The sequence below is a fragment of the Manihot esculenta genome, chromosome 9 (genome assembly GCF_001659605.2).
Source record: "Manihot esculenta cultivar AM560-2 chromosome 9, M.esculenta_v8, whole genome shotgun sequence".
Lineage (NCBI taxonomy): Eukaryota > Viridiplantae > Streptophyta > Magnoliopsida > Malpighiales > Euphorbiaceae > Manihot > Manihot esculenta.
Window position 1 is genome coordinate 28,522,699 of NC_035169.2, and position 7,006 is coordinate 28,529,704.

Sequence of the window (7,006 nt, forward strand, 5' to 3'; positions counted from 1 at the left end):
AACTGTTCTTTCCTCTGTTTTTTTTCTTTTCTCCTTCTCTTTCCAAGAGAACTTGATTGATTCATTGATATAATATAATATTAGTATATTATATATTTATGTTGTGAAATTAAGCTGCAGCTACAGTTCCAGTGTAATACCCGGCTAGATCAGGCATCGGAATTCTTATCGTCCGGTGGAATTCGAGGATGTCGGAGTTTTCTAGAAGGGTAAGGAATCGTTTTCTAAAATGTTTTTAATGTATTTTACAGGGTTTGAATTGAGTTGTGAAGAGAAAAGACTATGGGAACAATTGCCATGTTCGGCCGCCGAAGGTAATGTTCGGCCGCCGAAAGTGCTCTAGATTCGGCTTCCGAAGTTCATGTTCGGCCGCCGAACGTTGTATGGTTTTGCATGCAGGTTTGGCTGCCGAAGGTGAGTCGGTCAGCCCTCTATATCAGTGCCTCCAGTCAGTGAAATGGATAAGGGTTGCCTTCTTTTTACTTCCTGAGGTGAGGCCACGTTCTCCATGAGTCATCTTCATGGTTTTATCAAATCATGCAAAGGTTTGAGTGTTTTTATGTGGTTTTGAAGGTTTTGAGTTCAAAAGCTAAGGTTTGGTGGTTTGGCAATGTTGAAGGGGAGTTGCTCTAGGTTTCTGAGTTCAGATCGTTCAGCTTCTTGTTATCAAGAGGTAAGTGAAGATTCTGAGCTTCTTTTGAGGATTTATAGAGATTTTATGGAGGTTATGGGTAGAAATGCATGTTTAGGGTTTAAAGTACGTTTTTGGTATTTTGATGATGAAAACATGTTTATGTGTTATGTTTGTTGTTTTTGTTGGGGTTGTAAGTTAGTTTTGGACCCCTTTGTGCATATACTTGAGTATATGTAAGTTACGGAGTTGTGTTATGCATGTTTTGAGAGTTGGAAAGAATTGAGGAGCTAGGTTGTGCACGAAGCTGAGTTCTGGATGAACTCAGGTTCGGCAGCCGAAGGTGCATTCGGCCGCCGAACCCCTTGAGAGGTGGCTTTGGTTGCCACAGCTCACCCCCGAGAGTTTTGAGATTCGGCTCTGGAAGGGGGATTCGGCCGCCGAAGGTGCCGCCGAAGGTTAGAGACTTTCATCTCTGGAGTGTCTTTCAGCCCCCGAACCTTGCCCCCGAAAGGGTTCGGCAGCCGAAAGTAGAGATTCGGCCGCCGAAGGTGCTTGAGTTTCGGCTCTGGAGAGGACATTCGGCCGCCGAACCTGCCGCCGAAAGTGTTCTGTCCAGCCTTCTTTTGCATGCTTTATGTGATTGTTCTAAGAGCTTTTTAAGGGATTTTGGGAAATTGTTTATGAGTTGTTTAGGGTATGTTTGACACCTCATTCGAGTCCATTTGTGTAGGATTGGACCCGAGAGATCGAGGAGGTCACCAGTGTTAGGTGGTGCAGAGTCAGTTCAGTTTTCTGCTAGAGGAGCAGAGGTGAGTAGAACTAAACTTAATCTTTTATACTGAGAAAATGGAATGCTTTAGCATAGTTCATGCATCATGGATGCCATGTTATGTACTAGGGTGATTGCATTAGAATCACGAATATGGTGCATTGCATTATTGTTGATGGGGATTGGACCCAGGCGACTTCAATAGCCCACGATCTGTTATGGCTAGATAAGACCTGTGTGAGCTCCGTAGGAGGGGCCGGGCGCTAGTGCATGTAGTGACCTGGGAGTCCATAGGGCCGGGCACCGACATAGGGAGTTTTGAGGTCATGTCTAATCCGAGATGTGTAATGTTTGTGTTGTGACGCATTTCATGAAAGTGTGTATTAATGAACTGTTTTCAGTGTTTCTACTCACTGGGCTTTAGAAGCTCATCCCTTTCCCGTAATTCCAGTTTTGCAGGTTCAGAGTTAGCTGGGAATTCAGAAGCAGCAGAGCGTTGACTAAAGGATTGCTTATGTAATAGAATAGTATGGACATGATGTAAATTAAAGAGATATATGTAAAGGCATGTAATAGATAGTAAGTCAGTGTGTTATGGGTTAGAACGTGCTTTGCCTAGTGTATGCTTAATCCCTTGTGTATGCATGTATCCTGTTTTATGTTTCTTGATGAGAAATGAGTCAAACCAGGCTTAATAGATGTTGTATTTCGAAAACGCCAGTATAATATAACTGTGAGGGAAGACAGGGTTTGATTCCCTTGACCCAAGATCAGGCTGTGAGGGAAGACAGGGTTTGATTCCCTTGACCCCAGATCAGACCGTAAGGGAAGACCGGGTTTGATTCCCGTGACTCTACGGACAGAGTTACTGGTGTAAGCCCTGGGGGCTATTTCAGATTGGTATATCTGAATGTTTTAAGGTTAAGTCTGGTAGTTTTTACAGAAAATTTTTCCAATTGTCTATTTATGTCGGATCATGTATGGGATTCTGTCAGCTATTTGGAATGCAGGTTAGGCTTGCTACGGGTTCTGGCGGCCTTAAGCCGATCTGGATCCTAGCGCCGAGCAGTTTGGACCGTTACAGAGAGGTACCGATTTTTGGGCTGTTACAGATGGTATGAGAGCATAGGTTCCTCACGAGTACGGTGTGTGAGCATTTTTGTTCAAGGATTAGAGAGATCCCACATCGGAAAGAGGTTGGTTTAGAGTCATAGAAAGGCAAGCACAATAAGTAAAATCATGTCCACGAGGATAGGATGATGAGTTTTGTTTTGCATGATGCTGTGAAATGCCATGAATATATGCAGGTGCATTAATGTTATGCGATGTATGCTATGCATGTATATGTTGTAAGTTCATGTGTCTTGCATATGAACTATATGTGTGCTAATGTTTGCTTATTTGTGTTTTGTGTTTTCAGAAGAGCTAAGATGAGTGGTGTTAGTCAATCTGTGGACTCAGATCCTTCTGAAAGGTCTTTTGATGAAAGCAGGGAAGGAATGGCTCTAGGGAGAGTATCTGGAGATAGGAGAAAAGTAGAGTTAGATGTGCAGAAAAGGGAGGTAGTTCTGCAGGTGAATATGGACGAAGAATCTATAGAAGATGCTCAAACCAAGGATTCTAAGATTGCAGGTTTCGGAGAGAATGATCCCTCTACTTGGAGTACAGCTACCTCAAAAGGAGTGAAATGGGGGAGCACGAGTAAGAAAAAGGTCAGAGGCCTTAAAGGGTCAAAGAAAAAGGAGTGGGGTAGGACTAGGAAGGGCAGGTTGTGGAAGCGATTGAGGGTAAATCAAGATGTTGGTGCGTGTGTGAGATGTGGAAGGCTGCATAAGGGAGTTTGTCGGATTGGGACCACAGCTTGTTTTAGGTGCGGACAGGAAGGACACATAGCACGTGAGTGTCCTACTGCGCCTTGGATGGCTCAGTCCCAGCGGACATTTTCAGGTAGAGCTGTTCAGCAGGAGGCCGCCACATCAGACCCAGTGGTGCCAGGTATGCTCATGTTTGTGAGTGATCTGATGTGTGTGTATGAACCCTAGTAGGATGTCAATTTTATGGCAAAACATAAAAGGTAAAGAGATAGAGATTTAGAGATGAGTTAAGAGCTAGAGGTTAGTGAACCAACGAAAAGCTAAAGAGAGAGTTGCTATGAGATGTTGTGGCCTAGAGTGTTCCAAGGTCAGATATAGTGAGATTAATCTTCTCATCTCATAGTATAGAGAGAAAGTAAAAGAGAAAAGAAGAAAGACTAAGCTTAGGAAGAGGTTAGAACCAGTCTGGGACTAGGTGGTAGTTGAGGCAGAGAAAAGGGTCAGTCTTTTCTTCAGTAGATTCCCGAAGGAAGTTCCGTTAGCTTTAGCTTGGATCTTCACCCTGATTCCATAGGAGGCTACCATATCAAACACGGTGACGTCAGATACGTTCACTTGGAAGTGTTTGGATGTGTATGCTATTTGTTTTGGACCCTAGTGTTTCGCTTTCCTTGTTGTTTGTGAGCCGTTAATAGGGTGGGTGTGATGACTTCTGGGCTTCGAGAGTTGTCTTTGGGTTGGTAGACCCGAGTGTGATCCATCTGTGGCAGAGTCAGTCTATCGGTTTAGTTCAGAGTTTGTTGAGAGTAGTAGATGCCTTCCAGCTGACCTTATGGTTCTAGGGGTGACTGGTGATGTCAACCTAGGGCGGATTGGCTAGCTACTCGAGGTACTACCTGTGTCTGCAGAGACAAGGTAGGAGAGTTCAGAGTTCAGAGGCTAGGATGGATCAGAGGGAGTCCTTTAGGGGGACAGTGTAGGAGTGCCTAGAAGTTAATGTCAGCCCCGCAGGCTCATAGTTATTAAGGAAAGGTGGTCAGAGGGTTCTAGCTCTTGTGAGCGAGTTTAGTAGTCAGGTCAGGGAATCAGCCTCAGTGCCTGTTGCTCGTGAGTCCTAGATGTTCCCAGACGAGCTGTCAGGTTTACCATCTGTCAGGGAATCAGAGTTTGGAATAGGAGTGGTATCTGGACACAGAACCATTTCTTTCCTTTCCCTACAGGATGGCACCTGCAGAGAGAAAGAGAGAGAGAAAGAGAAAGCGAGTTAAGAATAGTAAAGAGGCTGGGTAGATAAGGGTTTTATCCGACCTAGTACCTCACCCTGGAATATTCCAGAGTTGTTATGGGAAACGAAGGATGAATTCTTGAGATTTTATAGTAACTTTAAGCGGTTACCAGGTATTCCTAGTTAGGATTGATCTAGTAGAACAGCTAGTAAGAGTTGATTGTGGTTTTCCTAGATAGATCAAAGATTTGAGTATCATCTGATGAGAGTTAGCAAGTAAAAGTTAGAAAAGAGATTAGTGGAGGAAAGATGAAAAGAAAAAAGATAAAGATCAGAGTGCGCAGCGGAAGCTGTGGAATTCAGGAATAGGTTAAGGTCTTGATTGTTTATGTGTTTGTTTTTAACATTCGAGGACGAATGTTTTTAAAAGGGGGAAGATTGTAATACCCGGCTAGATCAGGCATCGGAATTCTTACCGTCCGGTGGAATTCGAGGATGTCGGAGTTTTCTAGAAGGGTAAGAGAATCGTTTTCTAAAATGTTTTTAATGTATTTTACAGGGTTTGAATTGAGTTGTGAAGAGAAAAGACTATGGGAACAATTGCCATGTTCGGCCGCCGAAGGTAATGTTCGGCCGCCGAAAGTGCTCTAGATTCGGCTTCCGAAGTTCATGTTCGGCCGCCGAACGTTGCATGGTTTTGCATGCAGGTATGGCTGCCGAAGGTGAGTCGGTCAGCCCTCTATATCAGTGCCTCCAGTCGGTGAAATGGATAAGGGTTGCCTTCTTTTTACTTCCTGAGGTGAGGCCACGTTCTCCATGAGTCATCTTCATGGTTTTATCAAATCATGCAAAGGTTTGAGTGTTTTTATGTGGTTTTGAAGGTTTTGAGTTCAAAAGCTAAGGTTTGGTGGTTTGGCAATTTTGAAGGGGAGTTGCTCTAGGTTTCTGAGTTCAGATCGTTCAGCTTCTTGTTATCAAGAGGTAAGTGAAGATTCTGAGCTTCTTTTGGGGATTTATAGAGATTTTATGGAGGTTATGGGTAGAAATGCATGTTTAGGGTTTAAAGTATGTTTTTGGTATTTTGATGATGAAAACATGTTTATGTGTTATGTTTGTTGTTTTTGTTGGGGTTGTAAGTTAGTTTTGGACCCCTTTGTGCATATACTTGAGTATATGTAAGTTACGGAGTTGTGTTATGCATGTTTTGAGAGTTGGAAAGGATTGAGGAGCTAGGTTGTGCACGAAGCTGAGTTCTGGATGAACTCAGGTTCGGCAGCCGAAGGTGCATTCGGCCGCCGAACCCCTTGAGAGGTGGCTTTGGTTGCCACAGCTCACCCCCGAGAGTTTTGAGGTTCGGCTCTGGAAGGGGGATTCGGCCGCCGAAGGTGCCGCCGAAGGTTAGAGACTTTCGTCTCTAGAGTGTCTTTCAGCCCCCGAACCTTGCCCCCGAAAGGGTTCGGCAGCCGAAAGTAGAGATTCGGCCGCCGAAGGTGCTTGAGTTTCGGCTCTGGAGAGGACATTCGGCCGCCGAACCTGCCGCCGAAAGTGTTCTGTCTAGCCTTCTTTTGCATGCTTTATGTGATTGTTCTAAGAGCTTTTTGAGGGATTTTGGGAAATTGTTTATGAGTTGTTTAGGGTATGTTTGACACCTCATTCGAGTCCATTTGTGTAGGATTGGACCCGAGAGATCGAGGAGGTCACCAGTGTTAGGTGGTGCAGAGTCAGTTCAGTTTTTTGCTAGAGGAGCAGAGGTGAGTAGAACTAAACTTAATCTTTTATACTGAGAAAATGGAATGCTTTAGCATAGTTCATGCATCATGGATGCCATGTTATGTACTAGGGTGATTGCATTAGAATCACGAATATGGTGCATTGCATTATTATTGATGGGGATTGGACCCAGGCGACTTCAATAGCCCACGATCTGTTATGGCTAGATAAGACCTGTGTGAGCTCCGTAGAAGGGGCTGGGCGCTAGTGCATGTAGTGACCTGGGAGTCCATAGGGCCGGGCACCGACAGAGGGAGTTTTGAGGTCATGTCTAATCCGAGATGTGTAATGTTTGTGTTGTGACGCATTTCATGAAAGTGTGTATTAATGAACTGTTTTCAGTGTTTCTACTCACTGGGCTTTAGAAGCTCATCCCTTTCCTGTAATTCCAGTTTTGCAGGTTCAGAGTTAGCTGGGAATTCAGAAGCAGCAGAGCGTTGACTAAAGGATTGCTTATGTAATAGAATAGTATGGACATGATGTAAATTAAAGAGATATATGTAAAGGCATGTAATAGATAGTAAGTCAGTGTGTTATGGGTTAGAACGTGCTTTGCCTAGTGTATGCTTAATCCCTTGTGTATGCATGTATCCTGTTTTATGTTTCTTGATGAGAAATGAGTCAAACCAGGCTTAATAGATGTTGTATTTCGAAAACGCCAGTATAATATAACTGTGAGGGAAGACAGGGTTTGATTCCCTTGACCCAAGATCAGGCTGTGAGGGAAGACAGGGTTTGATTCCCTTGACCCCAGATCAGACCGTAAGGGAAGACCGGGTTTGATTCCCGTGACT